At 37.7% G+C, this 14,383-nt stretch overlaps 1 pseudogene across 1 annotated transcript; it reads left to right on the top strand.

Annotated features, from left to right (window-relative positions):
- Positions 1–8,113: 8,113 nt before the first annotated feature.
- Positions 8,114–13,880, top strand: LOC144667172 (uncharacterized; annotated as a pseudogene). The gene is made up of 3 exons (XR_013573290.1): positions 8,114–10,539; positions 10,995–11,204; positions 12,649–13,880. The product of XR_013573290.1 is annotated as an uncharacterized LOC144667172 (transcript).
- Positions 13,881–14,383: the final 503 nt, after the last annotated feature.

Raw genomic sequence — 14,383 nt, 5'->3', positions numbered from 1 at the left:
TTCCATTCTTGTTGAGAATTTGTTTGTCTCTCGAACAACAGGGGCACCCAACGAGAAAATTTTACTAAAGGTATCATAACACCGTTTTTTACTCTATAAGTGCCCTTTTTTGTGCGTTTAAACCCTTATTTTTAAACGCTAACAAAGTGTATCTTTTCGGATACACCAGCTGAACTTTCAAACTTCAGAAAATTTTACGGAACGGTATATTATTACCCGAATTTACGAGCCGCTGTTGCCTTCTCGAAAATCGTAGCTGGCCTTTTTGGTGCCTAAAACGGAACTTGTGTATACACTTATCTGCACCTAATCCTAGTGATCGGTTTTGTTTGTATACAGATATCATAGAAGTAGTGAAACACTTTGGTTCGTCTGACTAGTGAAGTAATTAGGGCTGGAATAATCTATGTTTAAGAGTACGTCTTCAGCGGAGAGAAATAGACAAGCTTTATATTGTGCATTAAACCAATCTAAAACATTGTTATAAAGGCCTAAAGTGGCGTGACAATGCAAGAAACTATGTTCTATCGAGTCAGGTTGGCCGCAATCTGTACATCTATCATAAACAATAATTCCAAATCTCTTTAGTTCTTTTCTAGTAATAAGAATTCGATGTAACAATTTGAAAGAACATTGCCTGAGCTCAACCCAGCGGGCATTATACCTTAACATGCCTCTCTTCTTTTGTTTCTCAATAATGGCCTGAAGTTCTTTCTAAGCATCTTCGTAGTCGTCCAGGGATAAATTTAATAAGGTCCATACTATTGCAAATGATGTGATCTAATTTTTGTAATTTGTCCTGAACCATTTTTTCTTTTTCTTTAAAAGCTCGCTGTTGCGCTTCGAATATATTATCGTTTTTGTCGAATCTCCATTTCAGTTAGTTTCCATAAGAGTTGTTTATTTTCGACGTCCTTATTATACTCCAGAGTGTTTTCAAGGCTGTCCTTGCTAAGTCTTTTGTACTCTTTATCTTCTCAGTAGCAATTGATTATAGAACTTCCAACTTCCTGGACCCCTGGTATCCAATTATCCCAGGCCTCCAAGACTTCCTTCCAGCATTTTCGTGCTTCTATTTTTGGAAATATTTTCGGTGAGATAAAGCTTTACCATCATTTCTGTTTACCATAGCGTTGCAAATGGAAAGATGGATAATGTCATTTCTCCTTTTTACGACCTTTTCTCTTAGTGTGTGCCCGTAAACTCGAGAAGAAAGAAACGCCGGAAAAATACGCCATACAAAGTGCTTACTCTTGATATTTCTTCCTCCTTGGTTTGTTCTTTACATTGTTTGTTTTGGTTTTGTTTGTTTTTACAGTGCCCCTTTTCACCCAGCTGTGACATTGTTGGTTCTCGGTGAATTGTTACTTCCCATCTAGTCGACATCCAGGGGTGTAGATCGCTTTCTTCTACATGCAGAAGCCGGGCTAAGCCCTGCTTCTGTATGTAGAAGAAGTTGTTATTTTGTGAATATTTTGGAATTAAATGGTCAATTTTACAGCCTTTTTATCATTTTAAGTTTCAACAAGAACTATAATCAGAACAATTCAATTTTAGAGGTGTCAGGGGCTATTATCACGCAACGGAGAATAATTTCTCGAATTTTAATATTAAAACCTTTTTTAATAATTTAAAACGGAGCCAAACAGTCGAACAACAATCACAAACAGAGCAGTATTACAGAGCATGTTTGAAAAGCACTGTGCTTTGATTTTTTTTCCATTGATCTCGCCCGTTACCTTGATTATGATGCACAGCTAAACCGTTTCAATTTTATATAGTGCTGCCACTTTGTGGTTGAATTTCACCTTTCTTCAATAATGCAAGCTGCAGATTGTAACTAATCTAAAATATTTTCAACAAACAACATTTAAGAAATCTGGTTCCTCTTCACATGTAATGTAACTTGAAGTGAAGCTGATATCAATTTGAATGAGAAATTAGCACACATAACGGCGAGCCTTTCGGGGGGAAACAGATTATATAAACTCGTATATTGTTGTGAGAGTTTGTAAGTTTTGGATCCCAAATTTTGAACACTATCGAAAAGAAAAGAAAAAGCTTTCAAGACAATTAAGCAGTGTTTCAACTTTTTTCTTCCATGAAATAAGCTTTTGACGGTATTTGTCGATTCCCGCAGAGATGGAAAACAATTTGCGCAAATGTTCAGCATGGAAACACGAACTGATTGATCTGGAAGACCCACGGAGTTTTTGTCATTCATCAATTTTGTTATTTTTACCATTGTTGATTCAAAGCAATCTGAATATAAATGCAGTCCAAAAGGGCGATAATATTTAGTAGCCTTCGAATCAAATAACAACTTTACTCAACTAACTGACTCGATCCTAGAACAAATCTTCCTTTTTTTGTTGACTAATACAATTTTGGGAGCGAAAGTTGGAACTTTGCGGTGATTTAATTTCTGCGTCAACGCTGTTTACAGAAAAATAAGTTATTTTAACTTACGAAGCTGTAGGCGCTAAATCAAAGTTCAGATTTGTGCTGTTTTATTATTTAAATCCAGGACAGCTGCCAGACCGGTAGTTTAGGAAGAAAATACACTTTGTTGAGAGAGTTTCAGTTAGTCCGATTAGCACGTTTTAAAATGGGTTTTCTTTTCATCGATCTAATTTTCCGGCACTTTCTATCCGCAGATTTGTGGTGAATGGGTTTCCAATTTTAGGGGTATTGTTCAGTGATCGCTCGCATCTGTTAAAAGAAATGACGACCCACCAAAAGAAATTACTTAATTAGGTAAACGGAAACCAAACAACATTAGAGTGAAAAAAGCCTGAGGTATCATGGCTTGTTTAAATGAAGGCTGAAAAAGAAAGCCATTGTAAAGCACAAACTACAATAAAACCACATCGCACTTAAATGGGTTTTTTCGTTTTTAAATGGTTTCATTTTGTTGATCTACATTTATACTGTCTACTGTAAAATAGAGGTATCAAAACCTTTTTTATTATTATTATTGTTATTTGTTATCGAAATAACCACAGCATCTGCTTTAAAATTGACAAAATTAAAATCATTGCAAGAAAGAGATTGAAAAATGTGTAAATTACCGTTAATTAATTGAAGCTGGGAATTGAAATTGACTGTTTTTCGTTGGAGCTTCCGTGTGATACTCAGCCTAATGTATCGCTCTTTCCATTCAGTGTGTCATTTCCCCTTACTCCTGATATCCGCCCGTCTCAGTCTCATTAATAACAAGAACATTTGTCAAGATCTTGTTCGTGCAAAAAACACCTTAATGCCTTCTTTTGTGTGTACTTAGTACTTAACTGCGCGGGGAGGATTATGCGACGGCCCTCTTATGCCCATTAATTTATTTATGAAAATATAAAACTTTACGGCACACACGCAAAGCTAATACTCTTCTTATTTAAACGCGACGCAAAGTGGATGATATCGACTTCACAATTATGACAGGTAAGTCCAATAAAGTACATTAGGTCAGCTCTAGAAAATCACATTAAAAATGCACCAGGCTTGTTCTGCAAAAAAATCATCTCGCGCACGGTATATTTCGTTGTCAGCTTTAATCAGAAAATCAGATTTCTAAACTTCTTTCTAAACTTTCACTAGAAGCTGAAATAGGTACATTTGTATTGGTAGATAACTTGCAAATCTTAAGGCTTTCATTTCTGGCGCAATAAAGCTTTGATTCACTTGTGGTTTTGATTTCAAATCATGTTCACTCCATTTCCGTGCTGCGGGCACATATCAATTACAAGTTTCTTAAAACATGCAAACTCCGTTTATTTTATTGTAGCTCATATATTCAGGTCACAAACAGGATCCGCATTAATCTCGGCGTCTTAAACTTTGTTTTCTGTAAATATTTTTGCCATATTTTTTCACAGATGTTTTTATTTCATGCAGAGTTTTTCATGCCAACGTAGAAATCCTTTCAGCTGAATCGTTCTGTTTTCAGATTTTTTTTCGCCTCCAAACTGAAGCAGTCTGCGTGTTTGTTAATGTTCGCAAAGCACCTGGTCTGTTCAGTGATGGTTTCGCTGTGCTGTGGAAAGCTCCCCTCGCCGAAAACAAATCGTTACAACTACAATGTTATCATTTAGCAAGTGTAACCACTATCGCAACCTCATACTGATAGTGGACCATAAAAGAAAACAAATCTAAATTTCTACTCCACATTTGTTCAACTGAGATTCAACGCGTAGCTGACGGAGGCATTGTATTAAATGAATACATATTATATGCACGCCTTTATGACCGCCTCATTCGCGCCTTCAGCCTTCATAGCGCGCGCAAATTGTACAAGGTAGCGTTTTATCTTGGTTCTTGTTGCATTAAATACGCCGGCCGCTTTGAAAAACAACCAGGTTGTGATTTTAGTCTCGGATCAGCTTTTAGTCTTAATTCAAGAGGGAACTTCGCATGTATCAGTCATTGAACACAAGACTCCTGTTGGCACAAACAGAAGGCAGCAAAGAAAGTAAGTAACGAAGTGTTTTTAATTCCACACAGCGTTTTTCCGTAATTTGTTTTTCTATGGGGGCCACTTCTGGCAAAGAAACCCTTTGAAAGGCACGTGCAGTCTGTATGTTCTCCCCGCTCCTAGAATGACATTTTGTCTTACTTGATAGCGTTGCTTCATCTCGAAAATCAACATAAGAAAAGCGGAGCTGAAACAAACTGCGCGCAAAACACAATTATTTATCTTTGTGTTTCATTTGAAAGACTTGATCTCGTTTTCAAAAGAAAATAAATTGTTCGAGAAGAAAACTTTTTAGTGAGTGCGCAATGCATGCTCTCTGCAGGCAAAAACGAGCTACCGGGTTATTTCGAAAATGATTCATTTTTGTCGCGAAATTGTGGTCGATCGAGATTCTCGACTGACAAAGAACTGCAATTAGTTCGTAACACTTATGGATCAATTGGAAAAAAGCGAGCGCGCATCAAGTAACTGAATCACTTAACCTGACGGCCCCTGTTAAAAGCACATTAACTAAACGACGAGCTATTCTGGGCGCCACAAGATATTAGAGGATGAGTTGAAAACCCTGGCGCCGCCAAGACGTGGACGAAAAGAGGTCTGTTGATCGCAATATTGTCATCTGCTGGGCTTCTGTTAGGCGTATTAACTCTTCAAGAAGCCCTTTGGCCTTTTAATGGGTCATCAGTGAATCGAAGCTTAGTAAATATTTCGCTATCGATTTTCTCATCTGATTGACTTCCTCTAGTTAAGTTCTGCTCGTGATCACAACCGGACAGTTTCCTGTAATACTGTATTTGAAATGTATTTTAAAGAAACCTTTATATGTTGGATGTTCGCGTGTGAATGTCAATTTATTTCGATTCTTGTCTGCTGACTGTTTTAGGACGCGGCACACGCCCGTGAAATCCACACAACTTTTCACACGGTCAGTGAAATGGTTTGTTTTTTTACTTCTTCCTTAAAGTTCAATTCCAAGTGGCTAAACATCGTATTCAAGCGTTGGTTTAAACACCAGAAAACATTTTCTGGTGTCTTTTAATTTAGTAGTCTATGCTACCAAGTAATTCGTCTTTTAGGTTCCAAGAATTTTACTCTAAAATTTAGAGCAAGAACTGTCAATTTTTCTCTCGCGTGCGTCATTACTCAGGCGAGTAAAGATTTTTAAAAATTAAAAATTCTGCTCAGTTCTTTAAAATGTCACACGGGCAGTATTCAAATTTATGTATTCGTAAGATGCCTGAAGCATACGACTCATATGATACACAGATGTTTCAGTCTTGAGGGTAGCTTTTTATTTCGTGTGAATCGCCGAAATATAATCAGCACTATATTCTGCGAAAAAAAATTACCACCAAGCTATACATTGACTTGTAAAGATAGAAAAGTTTATTAAACGTGCAGCTGACTCGAGCAAGCCATTCTCAAGAAAATTAACCAGTCTTTGGACTACATGACAAACTTGATAATTTCATTTCTCAAACTCAGCCTCTTTTGTACCGTGAGGGATGTTTAGCATGACAAAACCGAAATTAGCTGTACCTTTTAATTTTTCCAACGGGAGATGCATTGAATATGTTCTTCTGTAATTATTATAGTAGCAGATACGTGACTCAAACTATGGACTTTCACCTCTATTATTTAAGACAGCTAGGAAACACTACGATTGAAAGACTTACAGACAGAAGCCATTAAAGTTCAGTTTATGGTTAGAGCTGTCCGAATATTTACAGGGGATATCGCATTCGAATTGCCTGCTAAGTTGACAAACCTCTTTTGTTTAAAACCGAGTTTTTTTCGATTGTCGTAGTTATATTTTGGGTAAACTTGCTGTGGACGTGACCTCTATTTTCAGCGTTAAAATCCTCCAGCGATGCAGTCGAATTTTCACTGCAAACCGGGTAGACACAAAAACAAAACAAAACTGCGCGTAAACGCTCAATGATGGGCGAAGAAAAAGCAGTCGATGAAACTGGAATTGGCTTAGTTTTTTTATATCTCCGTCCTTGTAGAATGCCGGGCTTGGTTCCCATTCGAATGCGAGCAGATCTCTCGAGAGCAGTCTTTTTTTCATCGTTTATATAGGTTCAATTGATAAGGATGTGGGATTTCAAGTGGAAGTCGCTTGAACTTTTTGCTCAGTTGAGCATGGTATAACTTATAGAGCTTGAGAATAACACATATAAATTATACACAAGCAGAATTTTTGATGAACACTGTGCGTTTAATATACCAGTATTTTCTTTCATTTTGTTTTAGTACACTATAGTTCAGTTGGGGGTGGTAAAATGAAACGCCTTAGTTTGAACAAAGATTCGAAGGCTTTATAAATATCAATTCCTCATTCAGGGTTTATTTCATGCCAGCTTGTTTGCTTAACAAACTTTTGTTTGATGATCAGTTGGATTTTCCTTTCAGTAAACTCCACCAGGGAAACCCGCGGAGTAGTTTTATAACGGCTTATTTTAAAATGTAAACTGGCCGCAGGTTTTTTGCCAGATAATTAAACCCGCATTACTTTTAATAATGCTAATGTTTTCATCAGCGTTTTGACACCGTTTACTCTGTATTTAGCTGACAGCAGAAGAGAGAATTATTCTGCCGAATCCTTTGAATGTTTTGTTTTGTTAACAAAGTACAATGTTCAGTATTTCAGTTATTTTCCATTTTACAAACGGCGAACGCGCACAATTCAAAATCAATAAAGGGTGAATTTTCCTCTTGACTGAAGACAAGTAGCTAGAAAATAAAAACGCAAAAAGAGAAAGATAAGCAGACATTTACGCACGCAAGGTACGTTTAGACAATTCCACCATTCATTGCTGTTTCTTTTGATTGCAATATCGCAAATTATTCAGAGAAGATTTAGAACTTTTATTTCAAGAAAAGGTGAAAAGTTGCGCATAATTGCGAGGCGGTCGGTTCACCAATTCTGTGAATTTCTTATCGGGTGAATGGCGATTTCATAATCTGGCAGCTGCTAGCCACATTGTCGAATTAGAAATTTCACAAAAAACTGTTAATTATCCCACTGTTTAGGGGAACGCGAACGGTTATTTAGATAAAAAGATAAAAGATAAGGCTCTGCCATTTATCCGAGAAAAAAATAAGCTGGCTCCAGCGAGAGGAAGAGGTTTAGAGACTATTGTTGATGTAATCATACGGAACGATATTACGCACGATCCAGCGAAAAAAATACATAAAAATAACTCAAATTAAAGATCTTAGAATTTGTTCCAAAAAACTATGTTTCTTGGCTAGTTTTCACGGCAGTTGCGATAATATCGGATTACAAAGGCTTTTTAAAAATAAAATTTGAATGAAAAAGACTTCCATCAACGAAAATATAAACATCAGAAGTTTAAGGTACTGAGTCTGAAGCACGAGGCGTCTCAAATTAACTTGTACTTAACAGGCCTAGCATTTTTAATATTTAAAACCTTTATGATAAATCTTTGCAAAATGACATTTTGAAATCGTCAGTTTGGTCTGTCTAAAACAAAACACCAAAGCCGAACGATTCACGATTTAAGCGACGAAACTTGCAACTTTTGTTTTCTTCATAAAATTTTTTTTTTGACCTGTTTGCGCAAATGGAAACTTTCAGCGGCAAACCTGTCATTTTCGGTAATTTTTTCTGGGTTTTATGATTATCTGCTAACATTTGTCAGTCGAAGGTAGTTCCAATTTGAAACTAAATCACCTGTAAATAAATATGGATGTTTAATTTGAAGTCTCGGGCAGAAATGTTAGAGTTTCACATCACTGAAACAACTATATTTTAACTATTGTTTTAATTCATGCCATTTGCATGAATTGAATGATTAATAGCGAGTGGAGAGGGCCTTATCTCAAGAATACAAAGGTACCGTTTTGTATATATTATTTTTTCGGCAGTGAAATCGGTTTCGTCCTAATTTCTCTCGAGGAAACAACTTTTAGAAATAGCACATGATTATTTAATCTAGATGGCATCTTGTTTGGTTTTCTAGTCGTGTTAAGTAGCTTAAGTGCTTTTAGCAAAGAAATTGTTTGAGCCATCACAGTTTTGCTTATTAGTCAAGATTAATAATCCATCATCCGTGCGCTGCCGAAGAATGGGCTCACTCCGGGACCCATTTCATCATAATAACCTGTTTTACTCATTTGAAGTTAATTTTTCCCTGAGGGGGTCGCCGATAATAATTCGAAAGAAACTCACAATTGCTAGTGAAAAAGAAAGAAACAGTTGTTTAACAGAGCCGTCGACAATAATATCTTCAAAGAAAGCATTCAACTCGGGGAGGGACACGCCAGCTTTTGCGTTGAATAGTAAAACAAAAAGCTATCGCCGGGGATCGCTCTTAATCGCCAGTGACTCAAATTAAAAAGGCTGTACACAGTTTAGTCGCAATGAACTGATTAAAAATCCAAAAAACATTCACTTCCGAAGATAATTTTAACATCTTGAAGTGAATTATTCAAACGAGGAAAAAATAAGGAAACCGGTGGTGGGTTCCCATGCTGTGTGGCCTGGAAAGTTCGCGAGTGCGTCACACTTAAAACATTTTTTCCATTCATTAACAAATGCTTTTCGGTTCGCTTTGACAGGAAGCAAATCAAAACGAAGAGACAATATGACGGAGATTTGCATGTCTTACTAATGGACGCTGTTAAAACGCTTCGTCGCGCTAAATCTGAAAGCAATTACGAATCAGTTTCTTGACACATCGAGCACTTCAATTCGCAAGTTCTTAAAAAAAGCCTGCTCTAATTTGCATTCGTTAGCGATTTTTTTTATTGCACAGTATTTTGTTATTAGCTAGATAATACTGTACCGAAGGTGCGCGCGTGTTTTGGCGGCGAAATTCGGCGGAATAGTTTTTATTGGCACGTTATAAGGTTGTACTTCACTACAGTAAAAACGGCCTAAGGAGCAGAGAATTCACAGTTCCTTTCTATAACTGATCGATATTATCACAGCGTTCATTAGCGCTAGACAGGCAAAATGATTGCAAACAAATCGCATCCTGTCGGGATTTTAGGGCGCGTAAATGTTTCTAAATTTAATCGTCACTTTACACAACTTAGCAACGAACTCAAAACAAGGCTTGCAAGGCATAATTTTGATTTCGGAACACGCCATTAATCAAGCGAGTTAATTCGATTTAATTTCTGTAAGGGAAACCTGCCTGCACCTGTTAAGTGCTTGATCAGAGTATAATAAGCTTTCTCTCACTTCCCGCGTAATTAGCACGTCAACATTCTCCCCCACGGATTAAAAAACGACTATTTCAAGTCACATCACCCAAGCTGACTGTCTCGAACACCGTTTATTGTGCGAGTCAATGATTGTAGCACGTGCCAAATTCATGGATAAACACACACCAACAACCTAATTGATTGCATTTATAATTTATGCATCAAGATTTCTTTTCCCTTTCCAAGCTCGCGCGGAAACCGACCGATATGCCCATGATTAACGGAACACGATTGAAAATCGGCGCGATACAAACGGCACCACCTTTTGTAAAAATAACACGATTTGCTTTACTGAACAGCATTATTTATATAATACTGACTCTTCCCTCAATTCCCCTCCCCACCCCTCCTCGCCGGTTTAGCCTAAACCCGGAAAAACCAGGCGTATTTGAGCGGGCAGAGAACAATTAAAATGTTTGATTAAACTGCTAATGACGAACTCCTTCTATACTTGGCCACCGCCGATAAAAGGAAGCTCAAAATCTGACAATGCAAGCGAAGGCCGTTAGCCAATCAAATGGTGGCCCTCTGCATCGCGCGCGTGCGCGGCGGCTCACTGTTGCTATGGTGTTCACCTGTCGCAGCTGCCACCGTTGGGATGGGTTTTGTTCATGACAGGTTTAAAAAGCCATGACATCAAAAAATGCCTTTATTGTAAAACGACCGCTTCAAGTCGCTTCTTCACTCGAGACATCACTCAGATTTCACCAAGTCGGACTCCGCCAAGCGCGATAACAAGATGCCTAAGTCTTTCTTGGTCAAAAAGCGGGTAGTGATAGGAACTTGTAAGGAATCGCAAGATCTTCCGGACGCTGAAATAAAACATGAGCCGGGTAAGCTGCTTGGAAAATAGTTGTTCTTTTAAAGAGGGCTTTTTACTGGCAATGATTTATTTTTCATTCTGATCGAATTGGTCGAGGGTGAACCTTCGGGATTTCAATTTTCCAACAGGTTTTCTTTTAGGTAAAACTTTTTGAGCTAGACCATGCTGTGTAGCTGACTTTACGTAAACGTGAGATTCTAATAAACTGGCTGAGGAATTTCTGTCAGAGAAAGATTTAATTTTGCACTGAATCGCAAGCTTTTTTTTTCCGTTTTTACACCGACAGGTAAAATTAATTGCAGATTTTTTTCTTTTCGAGATTGCACACAAATGCGCAGTGTTCTATGCTAACTAAACGCGGCAGATTTCAGCCGTTTTAAATATTCAGACTTTTGAATTTGCCATCTCGAGGGCATGATGGTTTAAATGCGCACTAGTTAACTTGTCGAGTTTTTATTTCTCTAGGGCAAACGGCCGAAATGGCGCGAGATGATCAAGACGTAAAGGGCACGAAAGACACGAAAACTACTTCATCCAACCGTCCATTCGACATTGCTAACTTATTCGCACCAGACAAACCGGCGAAAAAGCAGATAACGTCCTCAGAGTTGAGACCTTCAGATCCTTGCAGAGCCAATTTCGCCCTCATGGAACCGGCTGTGCTTTCTGCAAATGGTAATTACAGTATTTGACTTGCTACACTTTTTTGATAGTCGAAGAAGCGCCATAAAACGACAGATTACTTCTTGCGCAAATGCGTGCGCTTTGAAATCAGAGCAAAAATATTTGCGTCACATTAGCAGTAACTCTTATCTTGAGATTAGAATATTTTTTCTTAAAAAACAAAACAGCAGAAATGGTGGTAAAACAAAAACTTTAGCGCCGAAGACTGATAAAAATTTAGGAACGCGCTTTTTTGCGAAATTTAAATATGCGAAGTACTCGCTTTATGGAGTTTAGTTTTAATTTCGGAAATCAGAACTTGCGAATTGCCGTAATAAGGCACACAGGAAATGATCCCGCTTTCCTATAGACTTTGCGTGTAAATAGCGCGCATTTTCACGGCTCGATCATAGACAAGATTTAAAATCTGCAAACAAACCACTGCAAATGGTGTAAAACCGAGCGGAACGCAGTTTATTTGATTACCAATCGCGTGCGAGTTTGCGAGATGAGAACGTTATTCCGCGTTATTCACTATGTTGGGTTGTCGCAGATCATACAGCCGCGAGACATTGACAAGTAAATAAGGATTAATTAACCCGAAGAAAACCCTAACAATACCACAAAGACTGTATGTTTAACTCGCTGGAGTTTAATTGTTCAAACAGTGTATATATTTCGGCCTAGTGTTGGGTTTATTAAAAATAGCATATCAAGCTAGCGCCACTTACAGAATTGTCTTCGTAAATTAAATTGAAGCAGAGTGGCTTACACCCGCCAGAACGGAAAATAAAAGCTGCGATCAAAACCGGAGGAAATGGAGGCGATTTTGTTTTAGTACTTTCTTTATTTTTCCGTTCAGATTAATCGACGCAGAAGCTTAATTACACCTCTTATTTAGAGGAAATACTACACAAAGTCATTTCTTTTTACACTCCTTTTCGGGCATTGTTACAATTTGCATGGTTTGTTTCTTCCTCAATCAGGACTAAAAAACACCCTTTTAGAGTGCAAAATGAAGCGGTATCTACAAAGGGTTTTAATTTAAGTGAATCATCACTTGGCCGTACTGAATTGACCAAGACTCCACTGAAAAGGAAACAACAATAGATCTCTCTAAACGAATTTTACATTCAAATTTGCAACGCAAACACTCTATAAACACTAAAAAGGAAAAAGTTATTAAGCGCGCAGATTGCCCGGTTCTTTTCGGATTTTAAACATTTATGAGATCTTTGTATTTGAATAGCCCTTCCGAAAGCACTTTTAGTGTTTTTTATTTGCTTGAACCTGGTTGTAAATCACGAAAAATTATCGCTTTGCTGCGCTATTAATCACCACGGCAAAACAGGAAAAAAACACGAAACTTTCCCTTAATTTTTTTTATGTACGGTGTATACGATAGAGTTGCAAAATTCACAAAGCTAACATATTGTTTCTTTTCGTTATCTTTTAGGTGGCAGACCTTATCTCCCTCGTTTTCCAAACCAATTGATGCCTGATGTATTCAACCCATTTCTCGGCCTGTCTCCTTATGTTCGCTTCCCGCCCCAACCGTTCTTAGCTGACCGCCGGTTTCCTTTTCCCTACTGGCAGTCCGCCTTCTTTGGAAATAATTTCCCAAACCCATTCGCGCGCATTGCTGACGAAGCGGACAAAGTTTTCAAGCCAACTTTACGTGGAGAGCCCCAGACGAGTGCAAACGAGAAGAAAAAACCTGAACAAGCGTACAACGGTCAAACGTTTGATTGCCTGAACTGCAAAAAAGTGTTTAGCACGCCGCATGGTTTGGAAGTGCACGTGCGGCGTTCGCATTCTGGACGGCGCCCGTTTGCTTGCGACGTGTGCGGTAAAACGTTCGGTCACACCGTCAGCCTTGAACAGCACAAGAACATTCACACGAACGAAAGAACGTTCGAGTGTAAACAGTGCAGCAAGACCTTTAAGCGCTCGTCGACGCTCTCCACCCACATGCTCATTCATTCAGACACTCGGCCTTTCCCCTGCGACTACTGTGGCAAGAGATTCCATCAAAAATCAGACATGAAGAAACACACATACATCCACACAGGAGAGAAACCCCACAAGTGCTTGCAGTGCGGCAAGGCGTTCAGCCAGTCATCGAATCTCATCACACACAGCCGCAAACATTCTGGTTTCAAACCATTCTCGTGCCGTGTTTGCGATCGAGCGTTCTACCGTAAAGTTGATCTTAGACGTCACGCTTACACGCATGAAATGGATCCATTGACAATTAAGGATTCTTAGAAAGTGACATTTTCTGCTTCATCTTTTTTATCATGCCATAACCTAACTTTTTCAAAAACAGATTAAAATATGAGAATTTATAAGAATTATATTTATTAGCTCACCTCAGAACGAACTTCAGATTTGTAGAACTTTTTTGTGACACTTTGGGATTGGATTTGTCGCATTTATTAGAATAAAAAAGACTTAAAAACATAAATCTTAGAAAAAAAATTGTGAAACGTTTTCATGTTAGACTTAAAATTTAATGCAAAGCATAGTTTTGTTAACATTTCGTTAATGTATAAACTTAAGTTAATTTAAATAAAATTGTAGTTTTTCTTTGAAAAATGTTAACTTATTCTAGCGATGTATATACAGATATAGAAGAGGCAAGACATATTGTGTATAGTAAAAACTAAGTTTGTAACAATCTTTCATTAAAAATGACACTCAAACTCAGCGGTGCATTCTCCTTTGAAAACATTCTGTTTTATATTTTGTTTTCGCTAAAAAGAAAAAAAAAAAGAACTTTCATTGTTTTCTTGCTTTGGTTTTCACTGCAAGCGTACTGATTAATTTAACAATCAATTCTTAATAAAATCGAAACTTAACTTTGTTGAAATAAAAGGAAGATATTCAATAAACATAACATAGACTACAGTCTGCCAAATGTTGGCGACAGATGACTCAGTGTATGTGACATATCGTATGCTAACATTTTACTCAGTTGAGAAACAACGGCAAAATTCAAATCACATTATATAACACGGATTTCTCTTTCTTTGTAGTTCAAGTCAATTTCAATTTTAAAGAACGAGATTAATAAAGAGTCTGAGTAATGAGGAAACCATATTGTTATTTTAACTTGAGACCCTTTGCTCGAAATGAATTATACCCGTGTTCGAAACATGGAAAAATAAGACAAAAGGTTTTTGAAACAG

Source organism: Oculina patagonica, chromosome 1 (assembly GCF_052425735.1).
Source record: "Oculina patagonica isolate OP01 chromosome 1, crgOcupat, whole genome shotgun sequence".
In the NCBI taxonomy this organism is placed as follows: Eukaryota; Metazoa; Cnidaria; class Anthozoa; order Scleractinia; family Oculinidae; genus Oculina; species Oculina patagonica.
Note: the sequence above shows the minus strand (reverse complement) of the source record. Positions and strands in the feature narration are given on the sequence as shown.